Below are 16,837 nucleotides of genomic sequence, written 5' to 3'. Positions count from 1 at the left end.
CCCTTCGTCCTCCTACCCTCCTTCCTCCCTCCCACTACTCTCCTTTCCTCTTTCTTCTTTCCTTTCTCCCTTCTTTCCTTCCTCCTTTCCTCCTTCCTCCCACCCTCTCTCCTTTTCTTCCTTCCTTCCTTCCTTTTGAGTTATAATTGACATATTTAAAATTCAGTTTGGTAAGTTTCAACATATATATACACCTGTGAATTTATCACCACAATTAAAAGAGTGAACATATCTGTCACCCCCAAAATTTCCTAAACCTCTTCTTAATCCTCTTTGCCTCTCCCCACTTCCTCTCCCCATCCCCAGGCAATTGCTGACATGCTGTCACTATAGTTTAGGTTATAGTTTCTAGAGTTTTTTATAAAAGGAATCATGAAGTATGTACTCATTTGTCTGGTTTCTTTTTTTTTTTTTTTTTGGTGATACGCGGGCCTCTCACTACTGTGGCCTCTCCCGTTGCGGAGCACAGGCTCCGGACGCGCAGGCTCAGCGGCCATGGCTCACGGGGCCCAGCCGCTCCACGGCACGTGGGATCCCTCCGGACTGGGGCACGAACCCGTGTCCCCCGCATCGGCAGGCGGACTCCCAACCACTGCGCCACCAGGGAAGCCCCTGTCTGGTTTCTTTTACTCAGCATACTTATTTTGAGATTCATCCCATGACATCATGTGTATCAATATTTCATTCCTTTTCCCCTGTGGCCTAACAGTATTCCACTACAGAGATATACCACAGTTTGTTTATCCATTTACCTGCTGATGGCTATTTGGATTGTTTTCAGTTTTCGACTATTATGAATAAAGCTTCTATGAATATTTGTGTACAGTCTCTGTATAAACATATGTTTTCATTGTGACTGAGTAAATAACCTGGGAATGGAACAGCTGGGTCTCATAGGAAGTACATATTTAAAATTTTAAGAAACTGCTGAACTATTTTCCAAAGTGGCTGTACCATTTTACATTCCCACCAGCGGTGTATCAGAGTTCCAGTTGTCCCACTCCCACACCAACACTTGGTATGTCAATCTTTTTAACTTTAGCCATTCTAATCAGGGTGATGCTATTTACTTGTGGTTTTAATTTGCATTCTCTAGTGAAAAATAATGTTGAGTATCTTTTCACGTGTTTATTTGCCATCTGTACATCTTCTCTGGTGAAGTACCTGTTCAATTCTTTTGCCCACTTTTTTATTAGGTTGTTTGTTTTTCTTATTGTGCTTTCAGAATTCTTTATGTATTCTGGATACAAATTCTTTCCCATGTATTTGATTTGTAAATACTCTCTCCTACTCTGTGGTTTACGTTCTCATTCTTTTAACTGTGTTTTTAAAATAGGAGAAAATGTTAATTTTGATGAAGTCCAATTTATTTTTTTTATTAATTTTATTATGGTTCATGCTTTTTATATTAAATCTAAAACATACACCTAACTCAAAGTCACAAGGATTTCCTCCTGTTTTCTCACAGAAGTTTTATAGTTTTTCATTTTACATTTAGGTCTATGGATCATTTTAAGTCAATTTTTCTATATAGCATGAGGTATGGATTGAGGTTTATTTTGTTACATATGGGTATACAATTGTTTCAGAACAATTGTTGGAAAAACTATACTTCCTCCACTGAACTACCATGTGAAGGGCCTTTGTCAAAAAGTCTATTGATTAGATATGTTTGGGTCAACTTCTAGACTCTGTACTGTTACAGCTTTACAGTAAATCTTAAAATCAGGTAACATTAGTTGTCCAATTCTATCTTTTTCAAAGTTTTTTTTTTTTGCTCTTAAAAGTCTGTAGGTATATATGTCCATGCCACTCTCTCACTCTGTCACAGCTTACCCTTTCAAACATAAAATAGATACCTAGTGGGAAGCAGCCGCCTAGCACAGGGAGATCAGCTTGGTGGTTTGTGACCACCTAGAGGGGTGGGATAGGGAGGGTGGGAGGGAGGGAGATGCAAGAGGGAAGAGATATGGGAACATATGTATATGTATAACTGATTCACTTTGTTATAAAGTGGAAACTAACACACCATTGTAAAGCAATTATACTCCAATAAAGATGTTAAAAAAAAAAGTCTGTTGGAATTTCAAATGGGATTACATAGACTCTATAGTTTAATTTGGGGAGAATTAGCCCTTTAATAATGAGTCTTTCAATCCATAGAATGGATTATCTCTCCACTTTTTATATCATCTTTAGTTTCTCTCAGCAGTGTTTTACAGTTTTCAGTCTACCGTTCTGGATCATCTTTGGTCAAATTTACCCCTTAAGTATTTCATTTTTCTGATGCTCTTGTAAACAGCATTGTTTTTGTAATTTTAATTTCCAGTTGTTTGTTGCTACTGGAGTTTCTTTTTGTTTCATTTCTATTTAGAGCAGTTCTTACAAAGCCAAGTCATTTCTTAAGGCACTGGCCTGAGTTGTTGTCTTAGGTGTGGAATGAGCCCAGTCTAATCAGCTGTAGCTAAGAGTGCAGAGTCATATGGTACAGATCAGGTACAGATCCTTGACCATCTCAGGGATTAGCCTAGGGTCACTGACCCTCAGCAGGGTTGGCCCTTGATGAACCCATTCCATATACTGTGTGAAATTATCACAAACAAGTCGGTAAAATGATAACTAAACGGTAATTCCTGTGCTTTTAAATTTTGCACAGGAAACTTCTATGGCTGTGGGGGAGGGCCAGCAAAAAAAGAATCTTGCATGAGAAGTCAAGGATTTATTTCTACTGGCATCTCTAAATACAACCATATGGTCCTAGAGTCCAGAGTGTTACAAATTCCACCTACTACCGGAAGATCTAAAATCCTAGGAGACCATATGTCCAATGATGTATCCCAGCCCTTTAATTTACACTTTGGTCTGTCATAAACTCTGCTTTAACTGGTCTGCTAAGCACAGAAGGCAGCACAGTCCAAGGGATGCTCAGGGTAAATAGCAGGTACCTCTGGTGAACTCCTATCATTGAGAGGACTTAGAATTTTGTGACTAAACCACTGCCCACCAAAAAAGGACATCTGGAGCCCAAAGCAATTTTAAAGGAAGGCATTTTTAAGCCCAGTTTTCTCAGTGAATTATGTTTTTCAGCACAACTCGTTAAGCCTTGGTTTGGTTTTTTTAATTCTCATTCATTCATTCATCTTTTCATTCCCTGTAAAACTACTGCAGGTCTCAATGCTAGGGTGGTGGTAAGTGTGGGAGGTGACACCAAGATTCATCATACAGGATCCTACTCATAGGCTGGGGAAGCACACACACCAACACAATATGAATAAAGACATAAAGTGGAATATTTGGCACTATGATTTGTAAAATATAAGACACTATTCCAATGCCTGTTATTTTATAGCTCAGAAGAGGAGACAGCAATATGGAGAGTTGAGGAAGGCCTCACAGAGGATGGAGGGGGATGTGATCTGGTTTTATAGAGGCAGAGGCATTCCTTCACTAGGTGAGAGGACATGGAAGGAGTCTCTGCTTTGCCTACCCATTTCTCCAAAGAGTTTAGTATTTTATGTTGGAGGGACACTGGAGAAGAAGATGCGGTAGAGGGATGGGATCAATCACATTTTCCAAAGATGCCCACACCCCTCATCAGGAGATGGAATCTAATTCCCTCCTCTTGCATGTGAGCTGGCTTTTGTGACTGTTTCAACCAAAGCCAATGGCAGACATAACGCTACTTGGAAGATTCAATATAAAATTTCATTTCTGCCCTTTTCACCAGAACACTCCTGCTAGAGCCCTGAGCTACCATGTAGCTCATTGTCCTGAGGGTGCCATGTTGTGAGGAGGCCCAGTCTACCTGATCCAGAGCCTGCATAGAGAAGCCCTGAGACTACATGAAGAGAGAGAAATGTCTGGTTGGCCTCCAGCTGCTCCAATTCCAGCCACCTCTGACTGCAACTGCATGAGACACTCTAAGCCATAATTGCCCAGCTGTGCCCTTCTTAAATTACTGACTCAGAGAAACCGTGACAAATGAAGAAATAGCTCTTGTTGTTTTAAGTCACTAAGGTGCAGGGTGATTGGTTACACACAGTAATAGATAACCCGAACAAGGAGATAAGAAGTGACTTGGCTGTTTTCTTTTTTCTCCTTTCAAGTCAGATTTGGGTTTGGTGGAACCAGCCAGACAGGGCTGCCTGGGACTTGGAGATGAGTCTGATTCCACAGTGCAAAAGAGGTAGTCAGAATAAACCCAAGAGGAGGAGTAGAATCTAGATAATCAGTCAAGGGGATGGTAGAGGAACAGGCCCTACAAAGCCTAGGGGGACAGGACAGAACCACTGTTGAGGCAAGGTTGCTAAACTGAGAACCACAGCAGGGACTCACACACAGGAAGCAAAGGCAGAGAATTCACTACTCAAACCCATGACAAGATTACATGAAAATAATAAGTGAAGCTTGAAGAAGTGTGACTTGACACTGAGTTGTGAAGCTTTGGTTATAGTGTTTCTCTCAACTAGGGATATACAGTGATCTCAGAGCCTGGAGTGAGATGGGACCTGTGATCCCACCTGTGTGGATTAGATGGAGGCAGGTCAGGGGTGGGGTGCCAGTCAGGTTATTTTGCTCCCAGCCAGTCCTGATTAACTGCCTATCCCACTCCACCTACCCTCCAGCAAAAGGGGGGAAAAAAAAAAGAGGCCAGTAAATAAGTCTACGAAGAAAAAGAAAGTCATCTGAGAAAGGGCAAGAGATTATGGATGGTATTCTGGAATAGTGTGCATCCACCAAAAAATCAAATTAGGTACCTGTCTTAATTTGGCAACATGCATCAAAACATGCCTGAAAACATTTTTAACAGACAGAACAGCAAGCAAACACATAAGTAACTGAAGAATGATCAGTTTGACCAAATGCTTACAATGGCTACATCCACACCTAAAAGGGGAACAGCCAGCGATCTAATTGTCCAACAGATAACTAAATTGCAGAATACTGTGGAGCCTGGTTTTTCTGTTTTTGTTTTGTTTGTTTTTTAAGATTTTTTTGATGTGGACCATTTTAAAGTCTTTACTGAATTTGTTACAATATTGCTTCTGTTTTATGTTTTGATTTTTGGCAGCAAGGCATGTGAGATCTTAGCTCCCCATCCAGGGATCGAACCCTCACCCCCTGCATTGGAAGGCAAAGTCTCAACCACTAGACCACCAGGTAAGTCCCCTTGAAGGCTGTTTTTTTAAATTATGTTATATAACATGAAAAAGATATTACCAAGATATTGTTTAGTTTTAAAAATTTCCTTAACGGCACATTCTGGGCCTCTGTTCCTCTAAACATGCTTGTAACAATTCCTTATACCAGCAGGCCATCAAGAAATGTTGTTTTACTAAATGAATTCTGTAGTTAATTTTCAGTGAGGACCTACTATGTGCCAGGCATGGCTTTTATGTTCCTTCCACATGTAAATTTCTTTCACCTCCACATAATCCTAGGAGGCAGATACTATTACCATCCTGTTTTGAATGGGTGAAAACAGGGGCAGAGGGTTAAGAAATTTGCCCAGTAAGTGGTAGCGCTGGGGCAGGTACGGACAGACAGTCTGGGTCCATGACACAATATTGTCTTTTGAGCTAGACGACTCCTAAAACAAATGATCCGGAAAATATACCAAAAAATAAAATTTAGTTTTGTCCTTACCAAGACTTTACTCCCAAATCATCAAGAAAAAAATAACATTTATTAGGTTTCGTGAATATTGGTAACAAATCTTTCAGAACTAAGGGCAGAGCTAATGGTAGCAAAGATTCCAGAATTAACAGGCAGAAGGGGGAGGGATCCTAGTATATTCATTATTTACATTTTTTCATTTTCTTCACTGGCCAGGGGAAATAGAGAAAGCAGAAGAGGGGGGCAAAAAAAAAACAAAGAAAGCAAGATTGTTATTAGGTAATTTGGAATCATTACACAGGAAAGAAAGATATCAGTAAAAATATTTTAAGTGCATTATCCTGGAGTCTTCTACTTCCAGATCCATTTTATCTCCCTACTTATCTGTATGCATTTGTTTCAGCACCGATCACACAGGCATGGTTTGTCATAAATTAATTTAGGTCTGTTCAGGAAATTTAAAAAATCTTACCACCAAGAATTAAGACGAAATAAGAACAGAGAAATAGCTGATCACCCGCTCCTCAAGAGACTGTCTCATGCTGTTTCTCAGTTGTTTCTAGCCTCAGGTTAAGACCCCCGACTCAGAAACAGGATTAGTGCTATATGCACATTTGCCACTTGAAATGGGTATGGTGCCAGCAAGTCATTATTTACCTCCCACACCTCCCCATTTCTCTGTCAGCCTTGGGAATTCGTACTGATGTGCAGGGTGGGTGGTGGAAGAGTGGAAGGTGTTAGCCAAAATTCCCCCTCCCTCAACTTCGGCATCACACTCGTACATGTAGTATGACACCCTGCCGCTCTCCACACCGTCCAAGGGAGAGCATGTGGAGCCTTGCGATGTGTTTTAATTCATTTCTCCCTTCATTCTCACACTCTGAAGGAAACAGGTAAGGTTAGATAAAATTGCTACTTAATAGGGGGTTACTGAGTGTGTAATTACTCCCAGACTTTTTAGAGTGATAGTCCGCTGGTAGGAGCCAACCTTACTCCTGAAATGCCCAAAGACTGCAGTTCCATTCATTTGTGTTTATTTGAGTAACCCACCAAAGATTAAGGAGCATCTTTTACTAAAAGCCTTTTTTCCTCCCACCTCATTTCAAACAGGTCAGCAAATTCAGAAGTTCAAGGTTTCAATCCTTGAGTTGCAAGTGAACACGTTCTAAAATTAGTGCTGGAGTGACTTCAGAACCTTCTTTCCAGCAGCAGAATTTACTAGCAAGTAGATGTGATCTTTGACAGAGTTGTAGGCAGAATCACGGCACTGTATAATTTTTTCAGCGCTTAAGCGATCTTAAGGATCATGATTGCGTTCACGTGCCCTATTTCACAAAGTAGGTCAGCCAGCTGGGAGTGGAAGTTACTCGTGCTGAGTGCTAACTTACTGCCCTTCCCATTTTCTCCCAGGACAGAGGCATGGCAGAACCGGAACAATGTCGTGGTGGCCCAAGGGAGGGGCACAGTCTGACTTGGCAGGTAGGCTTCTGCTTAAGTTGACACAGTTCTCACTTGGTATTAGCGTTTCTCTTGATGAAAACTGCCAATTTTCCATAGTCTCAGAATTGGTATTAGCCCCACCCCCACCCTCCCCCACACACATACCTTGTAGCTTTCAAGGCTTTCCTTCAAGGCTCTGTCCTGAGGCTGCCAGGCGGGGACTGTCCAGGCCTCCCCATTTTCCCATGGATGTTCTTGGAGGTGGTGGATGGCTGCCCGAGAATTCCTGAGCTTTGTTTCCCTCTCTGGCGTGGTTAAATTACTGAACCCACTTAACGGTACACACCGTAGGAGCGCCGCCTGGAAAGTGGGTGCACTCAGACTTGTTCCATTGCTGTAGGTGAATTACTTTTGCTTGTTTTTACTATAATTTATTCCTCAGGTATTGGGGACGGGATTGGTTGTGAATCAGCTCTCAAGCAGCCACCTTCATTGTGGCACCATTCACAAGGGAAATAACAACATGTCGCTGATAAGGCACAATAATACCATCCCCTTTCTTCTGTCCGTTTTTGTGAACTATCCGAATACATTTTTAATCCTTCTGTGTTACTCAGTGTTACTGGAAGCTACCACCCCTGGGAAAGCTCACCAGGGGCAGGGTCCTGTTCACTTCATCTTTCTAGTGCCAAGGACAGTGGAATAGGTAGGTAGTCAACAACTGTTTGTAAAATTAGTAGTAGTGAACTGTTCGGAGGATATGAATAATTATTTTTTAATCATTACAAAGTGAACTATGAAGTTTGAGAGGAGGGAGCGGAGGAGGTGGTCTAGTGATTTGGTTACACATTTCACTGTTTACATTTACTAATATGTATAATTAGACACTGTGTCCATAGAAAGAAAAAAGTGATAAATCGTGGTCAGTTGGAAAACACTGAGTATAAGCACCGAAGAGTGAGAGTGCTCACAAAGTGATCATGAGTTAGCATTATAGCTGTTCCACTCAAAGCTCTTCTGAGTATAAGCAGCAGAAACCTACTCAAAGTAGCTCAAGTGAAAATGGGAGGTGGAGGTTCATTGTCATGCTACAGCAATCTCACAGAATCCAAGAGGAAACAAAGTTTACTTGAACTGTATGCAGATCAGAACATGGAGAACAGAGCAACCAAGATATCTCTACAGGGCTTTTCTCATTTCTGTATCTCAGAGTCAGCGCTTTCCCTTTCCTCTCGCTTGGCTTCCTCTGCCTAGTCATCTCAGGCACAGTCCAGCAGCAGTATCCTCAGACTGCAGATGATTTGCCTACTGTAGTACCCATCTTCTAAGACAACCTCTCTGAGAGGGTATCTGAGCAGCCCAAATCATCTGACTTTTGGTGATGCCTTAGAAGTCATAGATAGGTGGCCAGCCAATGGAGTGGCCACCTTTGGTTCAGATGTTCATCTCTAGTCCAACCTGAAGTGGCTGAGGGCAAAGAAGGGGGGGGATATATTACCTAGAAAGCTTTACAAGTAGATCAGACAATGAAACATACCTAGTAGTAGTTTTGTACTTCTAGAAGTCTATGAATTCCTCAGTTTTAGAGGTGTTGTTTTATTCTTTTTGTACACTTGGGTGTTACATAGTAAATCTTCAGCAATTATCTGATGGATGATTGAATGATGTATGGATGAGACTGAATGCCCATTCAACTCTATGAGATACCATGTCACACACGGGAATATCTATAATCAAAGAGACACACAATAACAAGGGTTGACAAGGATGTCGACAAACTGGATCCCTCATACATTGCTGGTGAGAAGATAAAATGATGCAGCCTCTATGGAAAACAGTTTAGAACTTTCTTAAAATATTAAATATAATTTACCATATGACACAGCATAGTCATTCCTAGGTATCTAACCAAGAGAACTGAAATCATATGTCCACATAATGGCTTGCACATAAATGTTCATAATAGCCAAGAAGTGGAAACAACCAGTGAGTGGATAAACAAAACAGGGCATAGTCATACAATGGAGTACTATAAAATGAACTACATATTGTTAAATGTTACAATGTGGGTGAACCCAAAAAATATTATGGTGAGTAAAAAAAGCCAAACACAGAAAACCACATATTGTATGAGTCTATTTATGTGAAGTGTTCAGAAAAGGCAAATCTGTAGAAACAAAGTAGATTAATGGTTGCCTGAAGGTGAGGATGGAAGCAAGGAGTGACTGCAAATGGGAGTTTCTTTGGAGAGTGAAAAAAATACTCAAAAATTAGATTGTTGTTATCACACAACTGTAAATTTGCTAAAAATCATTAAATCATACACTTAAAATCAGCGAATATTATGGTTTGCAGATTATACCTCAATAAAGCTTTTTTATTTTTTTTTTAATCTGTGAGACAAAAAATGGCCATATAGGGCTTCCCTGGTGGCGCAGTGGTTGAGAGTCCGCCTGCCGATGCAGGGGACACGGGTTCGTGCCCCGGTCTGGGAAGATCCCACATGCCGCGGAGCGGCTGGGCCCGTGAGCCACGGCCACTGAGCCTGCGCGTCCGGAGCCTGGGCTCTGCAACGGGAGAGGCCACAGCAGTGAGAGGCCTGCATACCACAAAAAAAAAAAAAAAAAAAAAAAAAAATGGCCATATAGTTTCTCTTGCAGAACCAAAGCCCTTTGGCTGATCCTTAGTATTATTTTTCTCTGTTTTCTGAACGGACTTGCACCCAATCCACTGTTGGTTTCACATCCTCCTTACAATATAGCTTGTGCAAAAACAATCCTAGTGGAATCAGATTGGGCAAACGATTCATTTGGGGCTATAAAGCGTACTGGAATTGTGTTGCGATAACATCACCAGCTAAAGCTAAGATGGTAGCTTCTTCTGTGGTAACTTGACTTTGGTAACTTCTTCTTCATCTTCATGGCCCAGATGACCAGTAAAATCATTCCCTGCAATATAGACAATTTACTCATCTGGGGAGGTATTATACACACACTGTTATTATATGGGCCATTTTCTTGCTCCAGAAAATAGAACCAGCTGGTCATTTCAAGTATCCATAGAAACTATAATGTAATTGCCCAATACAGAATGTCACATCACTGTATGGAGAACGTCTGTTACATTCTTCACCAGTATATATTGTGATGTTTCTATAATCTCTTTAACATAAGTAATCTTTCCACGTAGAAGGGGTTAAGGCTGGAGATGACATAAAGATATAGGAATAGTCAAAATATTTCTCAGCCATCAGTATCCTCCTCTGTCCTGAGTGGTAAAGGGAGGATGATGTTGAGTAAATAATGATTTTAAAAATAATATCATAGCTAGATATTTTTATAGATACTTTTATAATTCAATTTTTAAATTACTCTTATACATTCAATTGACCATGACTCTAACCTTGCCATTCACACGGTGCTTGAATACATGATTTGAAAGTAAGGAATCACTCAAGTGGTCTACCCCTTCTACCCTTTACCAAAGAGACTTGTGCTGTAAAAAAAAATTTTTTTAAGTTTTTGCCCAATTTCATGAATGAACCATAAATTATGCCGGGTATGATTTAAAGAAAATTGACTCTTTTTCTTGTGGGGGGAGCATGCCACGCGGCTTGCGAAATCTTAGTTCCCTGACCAGGGATTGAACCTGGACCATGGCAGTGAAAGCACCAAGTCCTAACCACTGAACCACCAGAGAATTCCCTAAAACTGACTTCTTTGAAAAAATACACTGTGAATTCCCTAAACAAGGTGATTCGTTGGTTGAAAACAAATTTAATGCATATATAAGTACGCATTGAATATGTATGTAAATGTTTGTATGTTCTTTACACAACTGCTCCAGATGGTATGATATGGGTACCTCTAAGATTTTTTTCTCTGATGATCACATTGAGCCAGTAAATGTTTGATTAATCCCTGTGTTGAACCCTTAGCCCCATAAAGGGCAGTCACAGATAGAAAGGATAGTGATGGGAACTGCTAGTTAAGGAGATTTTTTTTTAAATATTTATTTATTTCTTTGGTTGCACCAGGTCTTAGTTGCAGCAGGCAGGCTCCTTAAGTTACGGGTCGCCAGCTCCTTAGTTGCAGCATGCATGTGGGATCTAGTTCCCTGACCATGGATCGAACCCAGGCCCCCTGCATTGGGAGCTTGGAGGCTTATCCACTGTGACACCAGGGAAGTCCCTAAGGAGTTTTTTTTTAAGCATTAGAGCAGAGCCTTGAGTCAAGTAGAACAGAAAAGAATTAGCACCAAAAGAGAGTGAAAATCCAGAAGTACTGGTTTTAATCTCTAGAAATGCACAGGAAAAAAAAAATCCAAAAACAACAGTAAAGAATAAACAAGAGTTAAGGATTCTTAAATGCAAAGACAAATATAAAATGTTTCCTAATTAACCAGAGCACCTTGTAGATATTGAGTATAACTTAGGAAAATAATGAACTTGTGTGTCATAAATCAAGCAGAACGTATTCCTTAGGTGTGATGGATGGAAAACAAGGGATTGAAATTATTAAAAGTTCATTGCAAAAATGAAAGGATTTCGATGGTAAACTGATTATACTTCCTGTTTATCACATGATCTTCTTAAATGGAATAGATCTCGAAACACATTTTTCAAAATCAAAGTACTGATCTTCCTGCATTAATAGAAAAGAAAAAATATCAATCAGGCCAATAACATTACATGACTCAATGTCTTAGGGACATAATGGGATTAGAAATAAGTCTGAAATTGAGATGTCTGTCTTTAAGGGTTTATATGCAAGGTATTTATCTTTATCTTGGTGTATTTAAAAGATACAAGAGTTTGGGCTTCCCTGGTATCTCAGAGGTTGGGAATCCGCCTACCAATGCAGGGGACATGGGTTCGAGCCCTGGTCCGGGAGGATCCCACATGCCGCGGAACAAATAAGCCCGTGCGCCACAGCTACTGAGCCTGCGTTCTGGAGCCTGCGAGCCACAACTACTGAAGCCCGTGTGCCACAACTACTGAAGCCCGTATGCCTAGAGTCCGTGCTCCGCAACAAGAGAAGCCACCGGACTGAGAAGCCCACGCACCACAACGAGGAGTGGCCCCCGCTCGCCGCAACTAGAGAAAGCCTGTGCACAGCAACGAAGACCCAATGCAGCCAAAAAAAAAAAAAAGATACAAGAGTTTAAAATGGACAAGTTGGAAATAAGGAAAACTGAAACAGCTTTTAAATAGTATGGGAATGGAGGAATAAGTATTCAAGAGTGTGTATACTGTAAAATGGCACTAATTTGGATTAATGAGTATAAATAAGCCTGGTCTAAATTAGTAAAATATGAACAGGAAAATACTTGAAAAGAAAATGTTCTTTTTCTGGTGCATGCCCTTGAAATGAAAAAATGGCTAACAGAGTACTGGGCCTGATGTTAGGGCTAGTTTAATTGGTAAATGAGACTTGTTTGTAAATGTGCATTAATTGCTTCTTTTCACCTGTATTAGTCAACAGGTATTTACTGAGCTCCTTACTCCATGCCCACAAAATGCCAGGCAGGACACCAATGACACACAAGAGGACTTCATAAATCTGGCTTTCTTAGGGGTCAGTTAATTTACTGAGCAGCCCACCCAATTAGAGGGTCAAATATTTATAAAATGGTCACAGACTCTCCAATATTATAAAAGAAGATATTTCATAAACAGTCATAATCTTGGGCATTTGTTGATGGCCTGTACTATCATTCAGTCGTGCTTTCAGGAACTGTCAAGGAGCAAATATTTTCAGTCACTCTCGTTGTCTTCAATTGCTGTTGTATGCCTTTAGGAACAACCCTGCTCCCTTCTAATTTACTGCTTATCCTCTCCATTGTAATGGAAAACTGCATAGTTTCCCATTTTATTTTCGTTTTAATCATTTTCATTACTTTAATCAAATCATGACTGTTATTTCATTTTAATTTATTTTTATTTTCATCATTTTCAAAGTAATAACTATAATAATAACAACAGACGTTCCTATATGCCAGCCTCTGTGTTAACCTGCTCTGGTGGACATCTGACTTTTGTCTACTGGCATCCATTTCCTTTTCTTTGGAAAATAGCGTCTAGATTTCACTTTGCTTATGGTCCATTTGATTTAGGTGAGTGGACTTGTGATACAGGTTGGATAGGTGAGTGGACTTGTGATACAGGTTGGACTTCTCAAAATATTCCATCTCCCTGATTATGGTCATTGGTCAGGGATGAGCCAGATTGATCCAAGAGAACTGGTACCTGTTTTGATGGAAATTTTGGGAGGGAGATGGTCTCTTTCTCCTGTGATGACTAGCTATAAAGCTAATAATGAAAACTTGGAGAGGTCTCTTGAAAATGAAGAAAGCAAAAGCTAGATATGGAAAAAGAGGCTGAATCCTGACAACCTTAAGTCCCTTGGATTCAGCTATACCTGAAATCCACTCCTAGAGTTTTCAGTTATATGAGCCATTATAACCTCTTCTGTGCTTATGACATTTTGGGTTCTGTTTCTGTCCCTTGCAACTAGAAATATCTGCTTAATAGACATTCTCTATTTCATTTTGTCTCTCATTGTCAGGGGAAGATATTGTACTTCTCTACATTTTAGGTATCAGAAATCTGAGGATCACAGAGATTAAGAACTTTGCCCAGTGACCCAGCCATTAAGTGATAGAATCAGTACTCAAATCCATGTCCACCTAACAGCAGTGTCCGTGCTCTTAACCCCTGCAGTCATCTGCCTTCATGCTTCATTTCTCTGTCTCTCCAGCATTTAACACAGGTTCTGACACATGCTCAGTGTTTCGTCGATGTTTTATGAGCTAGTTGGCACTAGAGGAGAGAGGAACAGGCTTTCCTGACTAATGGACAAAGGCATATAACAAAATAGCATGGAAGAAGATAAACTGGAGAGTGGGAGATTTAAAGGGGTGGGGGAGTAATAAGACAAATTTCACTAGAGCAAAGGGTTTTGGAGAATTTCTGGAAACTGGCCCAGTTAAATCCTTAAAAAAAGTTGCTTCTCAAAAGTGGGTTAAACATTTACCCAAGCTATCTTATTTATTTGATTCATTTACTTTATAACCCCATATGTCATAGATAGTACAAAGTTAAACTTCAGAATGGTTAAATTTGCCCGAATTCCTAACAAGTAAAGGCAAATCAACGTATTCTTCTCCATATTTAAGACAAGCTTTTTCCACTTTGTTACTGTATCATGATATAGCTTTTTTTTTAAACTCACACTAGTTAATGATCCCGAAAGGACCTACTTTATACTCATGTTCCAAGGGCTGTGATGCTTATCTGAGGACAGATCTCTCACAGAGTTGAAAGGGAACTCTGCCCTCAGATATTCTCTATGGAATTGTGTAGCAAGATAAGAAACAACCTCTTAAATGGACATGTAGACACGTCTATCCTAATTAAATGATGCCCCATGTAGTCTCTGGCTTAATCATACCACAAAGTGCACCCCAAATATCACTTGCCCCAACATCGGTACAGACATATCAGGACCAGCACCACAGTGCGAGGGAAAACGTGCAGTATGAAAATGGCTGCTGAATTATATCCGTGTTGTGGATCTCTGCCAAGGATGGCTGACAAGCCTCACCTGTCTGGTTCACTCATCCTTTGCAGATCTGAGTCCATTAGGCAGATGATGGGGGAGTGAGGCTAAAGCAAACTGAAGATATTAAGGCTCCATACGTCCATAAAAATGGATGATTGCACAGATATTCCATCCCAAGTGATAGCCTGGAAGGCAAAGAACTCATTGAGAAACTCCATAAATTGTCCTTATTATTTAGCATATGTAAAATATGTGAAATCCTACCAGTACTTTCAACTCCCTGAACGCTTGCTGTAGTCCAAGCGCTTTGCTAAGCATCCTGCATTCCTTATTGCATCTTCATAACCACCCATGGGGTTGTTGCTGTTCTTATGTGGATTCCAGAGCTAGGGAGGGTGAGGCTCAGTGAACCTGCCCAAGGTCACACAATTCATAAGTGATGAGGCTGGGGTTCAATTTTATGGCTGGCTGGCTGTCTCTGGAATGAGGATACTTATTGGCCGTATTATACAGCCCCTGTGAGAGATTACACAGAACATTAAAGATGTCCTCTGGAATGCAATTTGTTCAACTGCATTCCTTTTAATTTTTTTATTGTGGTAAAATATACATAACACAAAATTTACCATTATTACCATCTTTAAGTGTACAGTTCAGTGGCATTAAGCACATTCACATTGTTGTGCAACCATCACTACTGTCCATCTCCAGAACTTTTTCATCCTCCCAAACTGAAGCTCACTACCCATTTAGGAATAACTCCTCACTCCTCCTCCTTCTAGGTCCTGATACCCACAATTATATTTTCTGTCTCTATGAATTTGATTATCCTTTGTACCTCATACACAGAAACATCCAATATTTGTCCTTTTGTGTCTGGCTTATTTATTTAACATAACGTCTTCAAGGTTCATTCATTTTGTAGCACTTATCAGAATTTCATTCCTTTTACAGAATGAAATTCCTTTCATTCCTTTTAAGGCTGAATAATATTTGATTATATGTGTATATTAATACTGCCTTTTAGGGGGTTTCTTGGTTTTTAAAATTTTATTTATTTTTGGCTGCGTTGGGTCTTCATTGTTGTGCACGGGCTTTCTCTAGTTGCGGCGAGCGGGGGCTACTCTTTCGTTGTGGTGCGCAGGCTTCTCATGTGGTGGCTTCTCTTGTTGTGGAGCACGGGTTCTAGGTGCACAGGCTTCAGTAGTTGTGGCACGGGAGCTCAGTAGTTGGCTCACGGGCTCTAGAGCGCAGGCTCAGTAGTTGTGGCACACGGGCTTAGTTGCTCTGCAGCATGTGGGATCTTCCTGGACTGAGGCTTGAACCCATGTCGCCTGCATTGGCAGGCGGATTCTTAACCACTGTGCCACCAGGGAAGCCCCTGCCTTTTGTTAATCTATTCATCCATCAATGGACATTTAGATTGTTTCTACCTTTTGGCTATTTTGAATAATGCAGCTATAAACATCCATGTGCAAATATTTGTCTGAATACCTGCTTTCAGTTCTCTTGGTTATATACACAGAAGTTAAATTGCTGGATCATATGGTAATTCTATGTTTAATTTTTTGAGGAACCACCATAATGTTTGCTTCCATTTTCTCCACATCCTCATCAACACTTGTTATTTTCTGTTTGTTTGGGTTGTTTTTTTTTTTGGTTGTTTTCTTTTTTCTTTTCTTCTTTTTAGACAATAAGCATCCTAATGAGTGTGAACTGGTATCTCATTGTGGTTTTGATTTGCATTACGCTCATCGTTAGTGATGTTGAGCCCCTTTTCATGTGCTAATTCACCATCTATATATCTTCTTTGGAGAAATGTCTATTCGAGTCTTTTGTCCATTTTTGAATTGGATTGTTTGTTTTGTTCTTGTTGTTATTGAGTTATAGAAGCTCTTTATATATTCTGGATATTAATCTTTTATCAAATATATAATTTGTAAATATTTTCTCCCATTCTGTGATGTCGACAAAAATTCAATTAACAATCAAGTTAAGAAGAAAAACAGAGAATTTTATTCAAGCCAGACTGATGATTATAACCCAGGAGACAGACTCCCATAAGCTCTGAGAACTGTTCCACTGGTCAGGAGTTAGAGATGCAGGTTTTTTGTTTGTTTGTTTGTTTGTTTGTTTGCGGTACACGGGCCTCTCACTGTTGTGGCCTCTCCCGTTGCGGAGCACAGGCTCTGGCCGCGCAGGCTCAGCGGCCATGGCTC

This window comes from Leucopleurus acutus (assembly GCF_964270905.1).
Source record: "Leucopleurus acutus genome assembly, chromosome: 10".
Lineage (NCBI taxonomy): Eukaryota > Metazoa > Chordata > Mammalia > Artiodactyla > Delphinidae > Leucopleurus > Leucopleurus acutus.
Note: the sequence above shows the minus strand (reverse complement) of the source record.